Genomic DNA, 17359 nt, shown 5'->3' with positions numbered 1-17359 from the left:
ATACTTGACTTATTGTCTTATTGCTTGCCGCCTCAGTGGGAGGTAGGCTTTTAGATACCCCAGAAGACTGTCCTAAATTGTTCAAAAGGGACAATCCCATGTATGCAGAATTCCAGAAAGAATCATCTTGTTTTTTCCTGAGTTAAATGGTCCCTAAGACGAAGCAATAATTTTCTTCTTTACTATTCCTCAACTCCAATGTTTCTTTTCCATTTGATTTAAATGTTATTTTAATTAGAAACTACTTTGACATTGTCATACTAATCCCAATTAAGGAAATATGCAAATCGTTCTGAATGTTAGTTATTATTCTGGGAAACCGAGAACACTTTCCTTCACTTTCATGAAACAAGAAGGAAATAATTCCAAAGGACACCATGGCAAATAGATGCTCCTTTGGAAGGGTCCAACCAGTTTAATGAGTCATCTGGCTCCACAAGTCATTTCTTTAACAAACCCAAGGGACTTTCTCTCAAAGGAACAAGCAATAGCAGCCCTAGGAGATTTCCTATGTTCTGTTAGAACCTTCCTTTCGGGGGAGGACTCAAGATGGCGCTGTGAGAACAACCCAGGATTGGAGCTCTTCTCATTGAATCCGCAAACGGTGAGTCAGAGCGGCATTTCCAGACTGATCTTTGTTGCCCACAGAACGGGGAAACTCCCAAGTATAAAAAAGACACGGGACGCCAGGCAGTAGGTCTGCCTGGCGAAGCCGGCAGCCGGGGCGGCGGCGGTCGGCCCTACCCAGCAATCCCCACAGGGCGTGCTTGTCCGGGTGCCCTGTTGAACCGGCAACCTGAGACTTGAAAGGGCTGGACTTGAGACTGAACGAGACTTGGACACTAGGCCAGCTCAGGGGATTACAGGGATTGGGATACCCAGTGGGACCAACAAAACCGCGATTTCAAACTATCCCGAGCAGACGGTCTGAGACGCTCTGTGGGGGAGGGGCGTCCACTACTACCGAGGCAACCCGCCCCAACTGAGATACACGCCCACTGCTGACGCAGCCAGCCATTGCCGAGGCAACCCGCCCCAACTGAGATACACGCCCACTGCTGACGCAGCCAGCCATTGCTAAGGCAACCCGCCCCAACTGAGATACACGCCCACTGCTGATGCAGCCAGACATTGCCGAGGCAACCCGTCCCTACTGAGATACACGTCCACTGCTGAAGCAGCCTGTTGTTGCTGAGGCAACACGCTACAACAAAGAGACTCCGCTGCAGGGCGTGGCGGGAGACCACAGCAGAGCCGGCAGGAACAGCGCGAATCACACAACAGCAGGGCGGAGCCTCGGCAGCCAAACAGTGGCTAGTTTGCCTTCTAGCTGGGCAGGACACCTGATCGGACATCCAAAAATAAAGCCCAAACCCCTCAACACAGAGCATTTGAGAAAAAAAAAAAAAAAAGGGTTTTTTAATGAGCTCAGTTGCAGCAGAATAAAACATAGCAGCCTAACAGCCCTGAATGAACAACAGAGTGCACAGCTCAGCAATTAAACCCCTATAGAGTACAAACTGTCTCCTCAAGAAGCTCCCTGACCCCTCTATATCCAAAAGACTGACATTAGGCAGGCATCATCCTGGGACAAAGAGAGCAGAAAAAGAAACTGGTAGCATCCCTCGCCGTGCCACAGCTACTAGAGGTGCAGCCCAGACAAGCAGGGTCTGGAGCAGACCTCAGCAGTCGTACAGCGAAGGGGCTAGACTGGTAGAAGGAAAACCAAGCAACAGAAATACTTCATCGTCAACATTATGGGTGTCCAATCAGAGACCCAAACGAAAAGTCAGAAACTACGCAGACGACCGGCGGACAAATCCACAAAGATGAGAAGAAACCAGCGCAAAAAGGAGGAAAACACCTGAAACCAGAACACCTCGCCTCCTAGAAAGGACCAAAACTCCTCACCAGCAAGGGAGCAAAGCTGGACGGAGAATGACTGCGACGAAATGACGGAATTAGACTTCAGAAGATGGATAATGAGAAACTTTTGTGAGCTAAAAGATCATGTATTAAATCAATGCAAAGAAACTAAGAACCTTGAAAAAAGATTTGAAAAAAGATTCGAGGAAATGATAACAAGAATGGATACCTTAGAGAGGAATATGAATGAATTAAAGGAGCTGAAAAACACAATACGAGAACTTCGTGAAGCAAACACAAGTTTCAATAGCCGAATTGACCAAGCAGAAGAAAGAATATCTGAAGTTGAAGACCAACTCAATGAAATTAAACGAGAAACCAAGATCAGAGAAAAAAGCACAAAAAGGAATGAACAAAGTCTCCAAGAAGTGTGAGACTATGTGAAAAGACCTAACCTACGTTTGATAGGTGTACCAGAAGGGGATGAAGAGAATGAATCCAAGCTAGAAAATACTCTTCAGGACATCATCCAGGAAAATTTCCCCCACCTAGCAAGACAAGCCAACACTCAATTGCAGGAAATACAGAGAACACCACAAAGATATTCCGCAAGAAGAGCAACGCAAGGCACATAATCGTCAGATTCAATAGGGTTGAAATAAAGGAGAGAATACTAAGGGCAGCCAGGGAGAAAGGTCGGGTCACCCACAAAGGGAAGCGCATCAGACTCACAGCAGATCTCTCGGCAGAAACACTACAAGCCAGAAGAGAGTGGGGGCCAATATTCAACATCCTTAAAGAAAAGAACTTTCAACCCAGAATATCATATCCAGCCAAACTGAGCTTCAGAAGTGAAGGAAGAATAAAATCCTTTGCGAACAAGCAAGTACTCAGAGATTTTGTCACCACCAGGCCTGCTTTACAAGAGCTCCTAAAAGAGGCACTACACATAGAAAGGATCAATCAGTACCAGCCATTCCAAAATCACACTGAAAGCTAAAGAGCTTCAACATAATGAAGAATCTACAACAACTAACAGGCAAAACAGCCACTTAGCATCAAAATGGCAGTATCAAATTCACACATAACAATATTAACCCTAAATGTAAATGGACTAAATGCACCAATCAAAAGACACAGACTGGCAAATTGGATAAAAATCCAAAACCCATCAGTGTGCTGTATCCAGGAAACCCATCTCACATGCAAGGATACACAAAGGCTCAAAATAAAGGGATGGAGGAAGATTTACCAAGCAAATGGAAAGCAAAAAAAAGCAGGAGTTGCAATTCTCATCTCTGATAAAATAGACTTTAAAGCAACAAAGATCAAAAGAGACAAAGAAGGCCATTACATAATGGTAAAAGGATCGATACAACAAGAAGAGCTAACGATCCTAAACATATATGGACCCAACACAGGAGCACCCAGATACATAAGGCAAGTTCTTAATGACTTACAGAAGGACTTAGACTCCCACATAATAATAGTGGGAGACTTTAACACTAAACTGTCAATACTAGACAGATCAACCAGACAGAAAATCAACAAGGATATCCAGGGCTTGAACTCAGACCTGGAGCAAGCAAACCTGGTGGACATTTACAGAACTCTCCACCCCAAATCCACAGAATACACATTCTTCTCAGCACCACATCACACCTACTCTAAAATTGACCACATCATTGGAAGTAAAGCACTGCTCAACAAATGCAAAACAACTGAAATCATAACAAACAGCCTCTCAGACCATAGTGCAATCAAGTTAGAACTCAGAATTCAGAAATCGACCCAGAACCGCACAGCTTCATGGAAACTGAACAACTGGCTCTTGAATGTTGACTGGGTAAACAACGAAATGAAGGCAGAAATAAAGAACTTCTTCGAAACCAATGAGAACGAAGACACAACGTGCCAGAACCTCTGGGACACATTTAAAGCAGTCTCTAGAGGAAAGTATATAGCAATAAGTGCCCATATGAGGAGAATGGAGAGATCCAAAATTGACACCCTATCGTCAAAATTGAAAGAGCTAGAGGAGCAAGATCAAAAAAACTCAAAACCCAGCAGAAGACAAGAAATTACTAAGATCAGAGCTGAGCTGAAGGAGATTGAGACACAAAAAACCCTTCAAAAAATCAATAAATCCAAGAGCTGGTTTTTTGAAAAGATCAACAAAATAGACAGACCACTAGCCAGATTGATTAAAAAGAAAAGAGAGAACAACCAAATAGATGCAATAAAAAATGATAAAGGGGAAAGCACCACAGATTCCACAGAAATTCAAACCATCATCAGAGAATATTACAAACAACTCTATGCGCATAAACTAGTAAACCTGGAAGAAATGGATACATTCCTGGACTCCTGTGTCCTCCCAAGCCTAACCCAGGAGGAAGCTGAAACTATGAATAGACCAATAACAAGGTCTGAAGTCGAGGCAGCAATTAAGAGCCTACCTCACAAGAAAAGCCCAGGTCCAGACGGGTTCACAGCCGAATTCTACCAGACACACAAGGAGGAGCTGGTACCATTCCTTCTAAAACTATTTCAAACAATCCAAAAAGAGGGAATCCTTCCCAAATCATTTTATGAGACCAACATCATCCTGATACCAAAACCAGGCAGAGACCCAACGAGAAAAGAAAACTTCAGGCCAATATCCATGATGAACATAGATGCAAAAATCTTCAATAAAATATTGGCAAGCCGATTGCAACAGCAAATCAAAAAACTTATTCATCATGATCAACTAGGATTCATCCCGGGGATGCAAGGCTGGTTCAACATACGCAAGTCTATAAATGTAATTCACCACATAAACAGAACCAAAAACAAAAACCACATGATTATCTCAATTGACGCAGAGAAGGCATTTGACAAAATTCATCAGCCCTTTATGCTAAAAACCCTCAATAAACTCGGTATCGATGGAACATATCTCAAAGTAATAAAAGCTATTTATGACAAACCAACAGCCAATATCATACTGAATGGGCAAAAACTGGAAGCATTCCCTTTGAAATCTGGCACTAGACAAGGATGCCCTCTCTCACCACTCCTATTCAATATAGTACTGGAAGTTCTAGCCAGAGCAATCAGGCAAGAAAAAGAAATAAAGGGTATTCAAATAGGAAAGGTGGAAGCCAAATTGTCTCTATTTGCAGACGACATGATAGTATACCTAGAAGACCCCATTGCCTCAGCCCAAAAACTCCTGAAACTGATAAGCAACTTCAGCAAAGTCTCAGGATATAAAATCAATGTGCAAAAATCACAAGCATTCGTCTACACCAATAACAGACTTAGAGAAAGCCAAATCAAGAGCGAACTGCCATTCGCAATTGCTACAAAAAGAATAAAATACCTTGGAATACAACTCACAAGGAACGTAAGGGACCTCTTCAAGGAAAACTACAAACCACTGCTCAACGAAATCAGAGAGGACACAAACAGATGGAGAAACATTCCATGTTCATGGTTAGTAAGAATTAATATCATGAAAATGGCTATACTGCCCAAAGTAATTTACAGAATCAACGCTATCCCCATCAAGCTACCATTGACTTTCTTCACAGAACTGGAAAAAACCACCATGAACTTCATATGGAACCAAAAGAGAGCCCGCATAGCCAAGTCAATTCTAAGCAAAAAGAACACAGCGGGGGGCATCACACTACCGGATTTCAAACTATACTACAAGGCTACAGTAATCAAAACAGCATGGTACTTGTCTCAAAACAGAGATATAGACCAATGGAACAAAACAGAGGCACCGGAGGCAACACAACATACATACAACTATACAATCTTTGATAAACCTGACAAAAACAAGCAATGGGGCAAGGATTCCATGTTTAACAAATGGTGTTGGGAAAACTGGCTAGCCATGTGCAGAAAGCAGAAACTGGACCCCTTCCTGACACCTTACACTAAAATTAACTCCAGATGGATTAAAGACTTAAACATAAGACCTGGCACCATAAAAACCCTAGAAGGAAATCTAGGCAAAACTATCCAGGACATAGGAGTAGGCAAGGACTTCATGAACAAAACACCAAAAGCATTGGCAACAAAAGCCAAAATAGACAAATGGGACCTAATGAAACTCCACAGCTTCTGCACGGCAAAAGAAACAGTCACTAGAGTGGATCGGCAACCAACAGAATGGGAAAAAATTTTCGCAGTCTACCCATCTGACAAAGGGCTGATATCCAGAATTTACAAAGAACTCAAACAGATTTACAGGAAAAAAACAAACAAGCCCATTCAAAAGTGGGCAAAGGATATGAACAGATACTTTACGAAAGAAGACATATATGAGGCCAACAATCATATGAAAAAATGCTCATCGTCACTGGTCATCAGAGAGATGCAAATCAAAACCACATTGAGATACCATCTCACGCCAGTTAGAATGGCGATCATTAAAAAATCTGGAGACAACAGATGCTGGAGAGGATGTGGAGAAAAAGGAAGACTTTTACACTGTTGGTGGGAGTGTAAATTAGTTCAACCATTGTGGAAGACAGTGTGGCGATTCCTCAAGGCCTTAGAAATAGAAATTCCATTTGACCCAGCAATCCCATTACTGGGTATATATCCAAAAGACTATAAATCGTTCTACTATAAGGACACATGTACACGAATGTTCATTGCAGCACTGTTTACAATAGCAAAGACCTGGAATCAACCCAAATGCCCATTGATAATAGACTGGATTGGAAAAATGTGGCACATATACACCATGGAATATTATGCAGCAATCAGAAATGATGAGTTTGTGTCGTTTGTAGGGACATGGATGAATCTGGAGAACAGCATCCTCAGCAAACTGACACAAGAACAGAAAATGAAACACCGCATATTCTCACTCATAGGTGGGTGATGAAAAATGAGAACACATGGACACAGAAAGGGGAGTACTAAACACTGGGGTCTATTGGGGGGAAAAGGGGAGGGCCAGTGGGAGGGGGAGGTGGGGAGGGATAGCCTGGGGAGAAATGCCAAATGTGGGTGAAGGGGAGAAGAAAAGCAAAGCACACTGCCATGTGTGTACCTACGCAACTGTCTTGCATGCTCTGCTCATGTACCCCAAAACCTACAATCCAATAAAAAATTAAAAAAAAAAAAAGAGAACCTTTCTTATTCCCTCCCCCGCCAAACCCTACAAAGATATTCATGTTCATCCTTGCTGCATGTATGGGGAGCATTCAGTGGTTGACACTGTCAAGTATGCAGTCCCCAGTTACTTATAACACTGAATAGAAAACAGTACTTTATAAATGTCCGTGGAATTTAACATCAATAACTCTGGCTCTGAAAAGTAATGAAAGATGCATAAATTTTGCTAAAATAATTTAAATTTGCATTTGTTTAGCAAGAAATTAAAAATAAAAACGAATCTCACCAATTTTAGCTCTTGACCCCAATGGAAACTATGGCCTCAGCAAGAAATGCACCACAGAATGGTCATTCTCTGCACACCCAGATCAGGCAGGCTTCCCTGAGTCTTCAGGAGCAGTATTGATGATCTATAGAAGCCAAGGCCACTGTTAAGATTGTATAGGTGAGAAGGTAAAAAGGAAATCAGAAGAAGCAGTCTGATAGTCAGGTTGGGTGGGGCTCCTGGTCCTATACCCTCAATTCATCATAAAAAATGACCCATGCCTTGAAATATTGAAAGAATATTTGAGTAGTTAGAGTCCTTGACCCAGGTGGACAAGCATGAATGAATGCCAAAATAAAGACCTCTAGAGAGGACCTTAGGTGATCTGGTGGAGCAGAAGGGAAGGGCAACAATCAGTTGGCATATTATATATCTAAATGGTATAGTCCAGAACTAAGAAGGCACCAGATACTGTACTTCCTGTCTTATGTTGGATTTGGGGTGAAAATCCTCTGACGTGTTGAAATAAAATTTACTTTTCATAAAAAATTAAATAATCGTATACCAATACTTCATTTTTACTTAATGAAATTCAGTTTCTTAGCCCTGATGTATGACCAAACACCTATGGATACTTTATAGGTATCATCATTCCTTTAAATCAAACAACAAAGTTGTATTATAGGGACAATTATTTCCATTTCACAAATGTAAAACTTGAGAGTCAGAGGGATTATGTACCAGTTAATACAGCTGTCTAGCAGGAGACCCAGGATCTAACTGTTTGACTCGAGTCACTCTATGACTCTGTGATCAGCACAGATTGAAGCTCACAGGGTGTGCACAATGAAAGCAAGGCAAGCTCCACTGAACCCTGCCTCAGTCAGGAGGCAAAAAGCATAAATGCTGCTCAGTATTTGGCCTCATTTTTCAGATCAGAGTAGGTTCAGAGACTGACAAAGAGAATTGTGAAGGATCTAAATGGTATTTCACAGTGGAATGGCCAAAGGAACTATGAATGTTTAAATTTAGAAAGAGGAAGGTAGAAGAGGTATTGGAGAGGCTCAAATATTTTAACATTTTTTATATAGATATTGGATGGTTTGCACAATTAAACCCCAGGGACTAACTGAGAGGTTTAAGAAACAGATTTTAATAGCAGAACCAACAACAAAGGCAAAAAGGCCTGACACTAGAGTAATTGAGGCACAATTAATGAAGATCAGTTAAAGACAAGATGGAACACATTCTTTAATGTGCTACAGGTTCCCAACTATTGGTTTATTATCCCTCAGAATTCACATAGTCCAAGAACTCAGTTCCACTATCAGAGAAAATTAATTCTTGTTCCAAAGTAAAAATAAATTATAATTGTTAGAAAATTAAGACATTGATACTAATATTTATTATTTAGGTAAATGTTTAAAACCTTAAGAATAGCAACAATATTGTTAGAAGAAAATTGTGTTTCTATGTATAGCCAATTATATTGAGCAGAAAATCTCAATGTCATGTTAATATGACTCTTGAAAACTACAAAAGTTGCAAAGAAGGATACGTAATAGGGAGATACATTTAGAAAAGTAATTGACAATAGACTATGAAGCTCCATGTATATCATGCTAAAAAGTCTGACATAGATTCCATCAGTATTTCAGTTATAAGGATTACTAGGAAAATTGGAAATATTTTGTTGATAATACTAAGTAGCAATGTAAATTACAAAATGGAATATGTATTATATATATACACGATTACAAATATATAAATACTACTTATGTATGCCTCAAAGTCAAAATAAATCAAAATTTATTGTGAGGCATTATTAAAGATAAGGATTTGTAGGTGATTCTCACTTTAGTTGTTAAATATGCAAAACACTAAAATAAAACATATGCAAAAAGAATTTGTAAATCTATAGAATTAACCTAAAGCAATTGTTTTTTAGCTGAAGTTAGTGGCAAGAAAAGACATTGACTCTATCAAATGTTATATGGTTTAATATAAATTATTTCCATGCTTCTATTTTCTTATTCTGATAAATATGCTTTTTCCCTGATTTTCACCTATTCTTTAGTATATTGCATTGGACTACAGAAATTTCTCTGTGTCTTTTCATATTATTTATTATTAATTCTGCTTTGTTATGATTACCTTCAAACACAGAAGCTTTGCCTTTGCCACAACACAACAGCAAAACATCTGAAGTAGGCAGTAAGCTCCTTAATGAAAACATGGGCAAGAATACAGCAAAACAATGATCAAGAGGGAGCACGTTGGTTTAGTATTTTCATTATTGTAAATCATAGGGATTCACTTACCTTGGAGCACAGGATATACTTCTTTTTACTTATTGCCTTAAGAAAAATACCTAGTAATGGGAATATTTTTAAATGTATCATATTTTGACATGTTCTCCATGTTATGCTTGATCCAATTTATAGGGTTACTAGATCATTTTCCCCCTTGTTTATTTTATTTTTAAATTAAAATACAGTATAAATGAACTTTTTTTTTTTGAGGAAGGGAGGGATGAAGGAAGGAATGAAGGGGGGAGGGAGGGAAGGAGGGAGGGAAGGGAAGGAAGGAATTCAAGCAATGAGAGAGACATTGCCGACCTGGATCTAGAGGTTTACAAGTTGATTTTTTTTTTTTTTGAGTGAAGGAAAGAAGAAAAAAATGAGTAAAGGAGAGGAAGAAAGAGGAAGAGAAAGAGGGAGAGTGAGTGGAAATATTGCTTTATTCTTAAAAAAAATGGGTATTAATAATGGCATGTTTCATTTAAACCTATGAGTACGTGTGACGTGGTATTGACTAGAATGTTTATTTTGTGTATTTGAAGTGGAGAGCTCTATAAATATTTATTAAGTTTACTTGTTCCAGATCTGAGTTCAAGACCCTGATATCCTTATTAATTTTCTGTCTCATTGAGTCTAAGTCTCTATGTATCTGGGTGTTAGGATCGTTAGCTCTTGTTGTTGCATTGATCCTTTTACCACTATATCTTTGTTGCTTTAAAATCTATTTTATCCGATATGGGAATTGCAACTCCTGCTTTTTATTTATTTATTTATTTATTTTTTCTCTCCATTTGGTTGGTAAATCTTTCTCCATCCCTTTGTTTTGAGTCTTTTTGTATCCTTGCATGTGAAACAGGTCTGGATGTAACATGCCGTTGGGTTTTGGCTGTGTCTTTTGATTGGAGGATTTAGTCAATTTAAATTTAGGGTTACTGCCATTTGATGTTGACTGGCTGTTTTATCCATTCGTTGGTGTAAATTCTTCTTTATGTTGGTGTTCTTTACTTTTTGGTATATTTTTAGAAAGGCTAATACTGGTTGTTTCTTTCTGTGTGTAATGCTTCTTTCAGAAGCTCTTGTAAAGCAGACCTGGTGGTAATAAAATCTCTGAGTTCTTACTTGTTCATAAAAGATTTTATTTTTCCTTCAGTTGTGAAGCTTAGTTTGGCTGGATATGAAATTCTGGGCTGAAGGTTCTGTTCTTTGAGGATGTTGAATATTGGCCCCCACTCTCTTCTGGCTTGTAGAGTTTCTGCTGAGAGATCTTCTGTAAGTCTGATTGGCTTGCCTTTGTGGGTAACCTGACCTTTCTCTCTGGCTGCCCTTAGTATTTTCTCCTTTGCTTCAGCCCTAGTGAATCTAACGATTATGTGCCTTGGGGTTGCTCTTCTTGAGGAATATCTTTGTGGTGTTCTCTGTATTACCTGGGGTTGAATATTGACCTGCTTTGCTAGTTTAGGAAAATTTTCCTGAATAATTTCCTGAAGGGTATTTTCCATCTTGGATTCATTCTCTCCATCACATTCAGGTACACCTATCAAACGTAAATTTGGTCTTTTCACATAGTCCCACATTTCTTGGAGACTTTGCTCATTCCCTTTTATCCTTTTTTCTCTAATCTTGTCTTCTTGTTTTATTTCATTAAGTTGGACTTTGACCTCTGATATCCCTTCTTCTGCTTGAACAATTCGAGTGTTTAAACCTGTGCAAACTTCTCAGAGTTCCTGTATTGGATTCTTCAGTTCCATTATTTCACTCATACTCCTCTCTAAGTTGTCTATTCTCAATAGGATTTCATCAAACTTTTTTTCAAAGTTCCTAGTTTCTTTACGTTGGGCTACAACATGTTCTTTTAACTCACTGAAGTTTGTTATTATCCATTCCCTGAAGCGATATTCTAGCATTGGGATGCGCTCGTTCTCCATCAAGCCTTGTTCCATTGTTGATGTGGAACTGTGATCATCTTTAGAGGGAGAGGCGTTCTGACTTTGAGTATTCTCAGCTTTTTTACACTGGTTTCTTCCCGTCATTGTAAATTTATCCTCCTGTCGTCTTTGAATTTACCAACTTTCAGATTAGGTCTCTTGAGTGGGCGTCCAGGTTGTTAGTTCCCAGGGCCAGAGAAGCAGCGTTAAAACTGATGGTGCTTTTCTGCCCAGGATTCTCCTGTCTGGCTTCCTTCTTGTGTCCGTAGTGGGCGACTCTGTCTTCCCAGGGCTCCAAACCTCGGTCAGAAGGGGAGCCCGTCCCATTTACTCTGCGCCGAGTGCTGCCGCGCTGAGGTGCCATCACAGCCACTGTGCCGGGCTCTGGTGTTGTGCTGGGGGCCTTGTGGGTCCTCCGAACCTGTTTACTCTGCTCCGAGAGCTGCTGTGCCGGCCACGAAAGTCGTGCTAGTGACCCGTGTGATTCCTCCACTGGGGATCTTCTGCTCCATGAATGACCAGAATTTGTCTGAAAGTGTGGTGTCTTCTAGTTCTCCGCGCCTTCCCTGAGAGCTGCAGTCCTGAGATGTTAGCGATTGACCATCTTGGATTGGTCCCTAAATGAACTTTTTTAGTGAACAGCTCCACAAATTTTAACACAGGTATAGATTTGTGTAACCACCATCAAAATTAGGACACAGAACAGCTGCATCACTTCAAAAGACTCCCTTGTACTACCCCTTTCTAGCCTTACCTCTGTCCACTCCAGACCCTGGGTAAACACTAATTTGTTCTCTACCTGTATATTATTGTCTTTTGGAGAGTGTCATATTCATTCAATCATGCAGTAGGTAACCTTTGGAGACTAGCTTCTTTTATTCAGCACAATGACTTGAAAATTCATCCATATGTGTGTTCATTCCCTTTTTTGCTTAGTAGTATTCCAATGTGTTAATGCATTATGGTTTGTTTATCCATTCACTTGAATAATATTTGGGTTGTTTCCAGCATTTGACAATTATGAATAGAGATGCTGTAAACATTCCTGTGCAGGTATATGTGTGAACATAGTTTTTATTTGCTAGAATAAATACCTTGGAGTAGTGTTGATGGATCATATAGTAAATGTATTTTTAACTTAATGAGAAAGTACAAAATTGTTTTCCAAAGTAAGTATGCCAATTTTCATTCCCATCTGCAATGTATAAAACTATAGGTGCATCATCTCCTTGCCAGCATTTGGTCTTGCCAATATTTTTTTTAATGTAACCGTTTAATGTAAATGTGTTAGAACACATATCTCATCATAGTCTTAATTTATAAATTTTATAAATTAATTTGCAAGATTTTAATTTTAATTTATAAATGTCTACCTAATGATGTAGAAACACTTGTATTTATAGTAATTACTGATATATTGTGGCCTGTTTGCTGTTTTATTGTTTTCAAAAATTAATTTTAAAATTACAAATTAATTTGTAAAAATTAACTTTAGTCTTAAAATTAATTTGTAAAATTCTTATTTTAATTTGTAAATGCCTAATGTCTAATGATGTTGAAACATTTGAATTTAAAGTAATTACTGATATATTATGGCTTGTTTCCCATTTTATTTTTTGTTTTCTATATGTTCTCTCATATGTTTCTTTTTTTCTTTTTTTTCCCCTGCCTTCCTGTGGGTTACTTGAACATGGTCATTCATGTATCTTCTTTGGTGAAATGGCTATTCAAATATTTGCACATTTTAAAATTAGGTTATTCTTCTTCTCGCTCCTGAATTGTAAGAACCTTTCTATGTTTCATATATACATCTTTTTATCTAATGTGCTGTTTTCAAAAATTTTCTACAAGTCTGGCTTGACTTCATTTTTTTGGTGGGGTTTTTGAAAAGCAAAAGTTTTAAAGTTTGAGAAGTCCAATTTTTGATTTTTCATTTATGTATTTTGCTTTGGGTATTGTAGCTTAAAAACTTTGCTAAAATACCCAAGACCACAGAGACATTATTTTGTGTTTTCTTTCAAACAATTTGTAGTTTTAGCTATTGCATTTATCTCTGTATTTATCTTGAGTTAATTGTTTTGTGTGTTGTGAGGTAACTGTATAATGGCAGCAGGACACCTCTGGAGATTCACCCTCCCACCCATCTCTAAGCTGCTTTTAAGATAATTTTGTGGCTCATTCCCTAGTGTGTGTGTGTGTGTGTGTGTGTGTGTGTGTGTGTGTGTGTGATGAGGAGACTGTTTTCCTGGTGTGTTCCCAGCTATGCTCCAGGGTGTTTAGTTTCTTCAGGGTTTAGGCGGTGAATGTACACCTTTAAGTAACTTGCTTGGGGACCTGTCACGTTATAGTCTACCCTGTCCTCAGCTCTTAAATTCTTTCTGGAATCTTGCACAAAAGTCCCCGAGTAGGGTAAGAGGGAAAGAAACATGCAAATTTATAATACATAGCTATGGCTTTTGCATACAGGCTATATCCACAACAGCATAAAAAGCACACACCATATACACAACAGCAAAAAACCAGAGAATGAACAGTAAAAAAAACAAGTAACAACAAAAATCACAACACAGTATAAATGAAGGTAATCTAGACGTGATGTCTATAATACAAATGAAACTACAATTATAATGCCTACTAGCAAAACATACTCCAATGTGTAGGTAGAATGTGTAACTAATTTGAGAATAAGTCCAAGAAGCCTAATTTGGTTATATCATGAATCTGGATTGACAAGTAATTTAAAACATCTGTGACATTATTCACTTAATCTGGGATATAGGTGGAACAGATAGTGTCTATAAGGGCACAAATTTTTAGGTCTCCAATATGTTGGCAGTTGGGCCTCCAGGTGGAGACAATCACCAGTGAATCAGAGTTGCATTATCGGTGCTTTTGAACTGGTCACTCCAGTTCTGTCAGGAGAAAGGAAGAATATTCTAAAGCTTACCATTATCATTTGATAGAGGGAGCTATCCATATACTTAACAATCAGATTGGTTGATGACAGTTGCTGTAGTCACAGCCCAATAACAACAGCTATTGGCATAAGCACAGGTGTTCAGTAGGGACCCTCGTGGGTATATCCATTACTTGAACATTACCACCATATTTTCTTCCATTAGCCCTATTAGAGAGCCCACCATGGACTTCAGGCTTTTCTTACTGTAGCGTGTTTGGCTTTCATTCCTAGGAGCAGGCAAAATAGCCAATTGGTAAGTTTCTGGCCTTGCTCACATTATCTGCACTATGATCGTTCCATTGAAACCTCACACTGTATTCCACAATATATGCAATTACTTATCAATTAAAAATAAAACTTAAACATAAATTTATCTATAACATGATACAAAGCATATAAAAATAATCTCCATAGGAAATAAATTCCTGGAAACACCTGTGCTAAATTTCCAATAGTTGATGTGTGTGATGGTAGCCAGATTTGAGAAAAATGTTTCTTTTGAATTTTCAAGTGTTTCCCCAGCCTGCTTATATAATTTTTGTTTAGAAATAAAATAAGCCCTTTCTTTACTTATACTATTATTACAGTGCTTTCCATAAACTAATATGTTCCTTTTCTTCCTTCTCTATGAGGCCTGCTTTCTCTGGACAGAGAACCTAACCTTTATTCATCTCCTGTTTCACAGATCTTATTTATTACTGTAATCATGCATTCATTTACTGGGCAAGTTTTTTTCAGCCCTTTATGTACAAGAAGTCAATATTTGTAATACAGGGATAGGATGCAGTTATGGAAGATAAGGTGTATTCATTGAGGAGAATGAACAGTAAAAAAACAAGTAACAACAAAAATCACAACACAGTATAAATGAAGGTAATCTAGACGTGATGTCTATAATACAAATGAAGTTTATATTTTACCTGATCCACCCCTGGGAGTCAGAGAAGGCTTTGGAGAGAGATTAATCTTGGAAGATGTGTAGAACTCACCCAGGGTAATGACAGTGTGAGGTAATAGCTGTCTCTGCAGGAGAAAAAGCAGAGCAAAGGCCAAAGAAATTAGAGTACATTAAGAAGACTCTAAATAGTTCAAGAAGTTTGAGTCAGCATGAGTAGTGAATGGAAACATCCTGAAAGACAAGCAGAAAGTCATACGTTGGAACACAAAGGATACTGTATGCTGTGCCAACAAGTTAGGTTTCATTGTGAAGACTTGAGAGAGTACTGAAAGACTGAAATAAATCTCTTTGGAATCATCTGCTTTCTATTTACCAAGAAATCACTTAAACAAATGTGTTGTGAACAAGAATGAAGGCAGTGAAGTAAATAGGTTAATAAAATAGAAAGGAAAAATGACTAGGTCCTTGACTAAAGTAGGGATGCTGAGAATAGTAAAATGGAGATGAAGAGATAAAATTGAGAGTTAACTTGTAGATAGGCTCAATAAGATTTTATTAGTTGTGATACAACAAGAGGAAAAGCCTAGTTAGTCTCTTGTGTTGCAGACACAAGAGACTAGGTGGATGGTGGTGTCACTATCCAGATACAAAATATGGAAGGAAAGAAAAGAATGCCAAAGAAAAGAATGAATGAATTTGGTATGGGGAAGGCTATGTTTGAGGTACCTGTGGAATTTCCAGCTGAAGACTCCTACTAGATCATTGAAATTGTAGTCTAGACATCCTTTGAGAGATCTGTCTAGAAGTATAGGTACGAGAGGCCTTTTAATCTATTTACTATATATAGAAAAGAATGGAACTAATTTCCCAGAGAATGAAGTTGAACAATTTTCTTTTTATGCAGAAGAGACATAAAACAAAAACAATCCTGTAGGACATCAATATTTACAAATCAGGCAGAGGATGAAGTCACTGTGAATGGGTCTGAGGAATAGCCAGTGAAAGCTGGGAATGTGTGAAATAGAATCCTGTAACAAATTAATATTCACATTTTTTTTCAACAGGAACAATTCACAGAGAAGATGGACATTGGAAACCACACCACAGTGACAGAGTTTATCATTTTGGGGTTAACTGAGGATCCTACACTTCATGACATCTTCTTTGTGATATTTCTAGGAATCAACATTGTCACCTTAATAGGCAATATCAGCATAATCATTTTAATAAGAAGCTTCACACCCCCATGTACCTATTCCTCAGCCATTTGGCTTTTGTGGACATTGGGATTTCCACAGTAGTCACAACTATAATGCTTATGGGATTCCTAAGGTGTGGAACAGCCCTCCCTGTCACTAGCTGTGAAACCCAGCTCTGTTCTGTAGTCATGTTTGGGACAGCCGAGTGCTTCCTACTGGCAACCATGGCCTATGATCGCTATGCAGCCATCTGCTCACCCCTGGAATACTCAACCCACATGTCCCGCAGAATCTGCATCCTCTTAGTGGGGGCTTGTTACCTGGGTGGATAGGTGAATACCTCAACATTTTCTAGTTGTTTATTGAGTTTGTCTTTCTGTGGACCAAATCAAATAGATCATTTTTTCTGAGATATCTCTCCTTTGCTGAAACTTTCCTGCTCAGATATCTCTATTCCTGAAATGATCCCTTCCATCTCTTCTGGCTCTATCATTGTGGTCACAGTATTCATCATAGCTATTTCCTACATCTACATCCTCATCACCGTGCTGAAGATGCGCTCTGCCGAGGGGCATTACAAGACCTTCTCCACCTGCTCCTCCCACATCACAGTGGTTACTCTCTACTATGGAATGATTACCTTCATTTATGTGATGCCCAAGTCCAGCTACTCAACTAGCCAGAACAGATTGATATCTCTGTCCTACACAGTGGTAATCCCTATATTGAACTTCTTTATCTATAGTCTGAGGAACAGAGATGTAAAGGAGGCACGAAGAAAGGCAACTCTCAGAATATATTCTTAGGATCAAGAATATTTCAG

General features: G+C 38.9%; 1 long non-coding RNA gene and 1 pseudogene across 1 annotated transcript in view; one reads left to right on the top strand and one right to left on the bottom strand.

The window, feature by feature from the left end:
• LOC118145810 (uncharacterized) overlaps window positions 1-17359 on the bottom strand; it is a 165278-nt gene that overhangs the window by 19866 nt on the left and 128053 nt on the right. The window lies entirely within an intron of this gene.
• LOC108590119 (olfactory receptor 5P1-like) lies at window positions 16420-17342 on the top strand (annotated as a pseudogene).

Source organism: Callithrix jacchus, chromosome 10 (genome assembly GCF_049354715.1).
Source record: "Callithrix jacchus isolate 240 chromosome 10, calJac240_pri, whole genome shotgun sequence".
In the NCBI taxonomy this organism is placed as follows: domain Eukaryota; kingdom Metazoa; phylum Chordata; class Mammalia; order Primates; family Cebidae; genus Callithrix; species Callithrix jacchus.
This window is presented reverse-complemented; position numbering and strand designations above follow the sequence as displayed.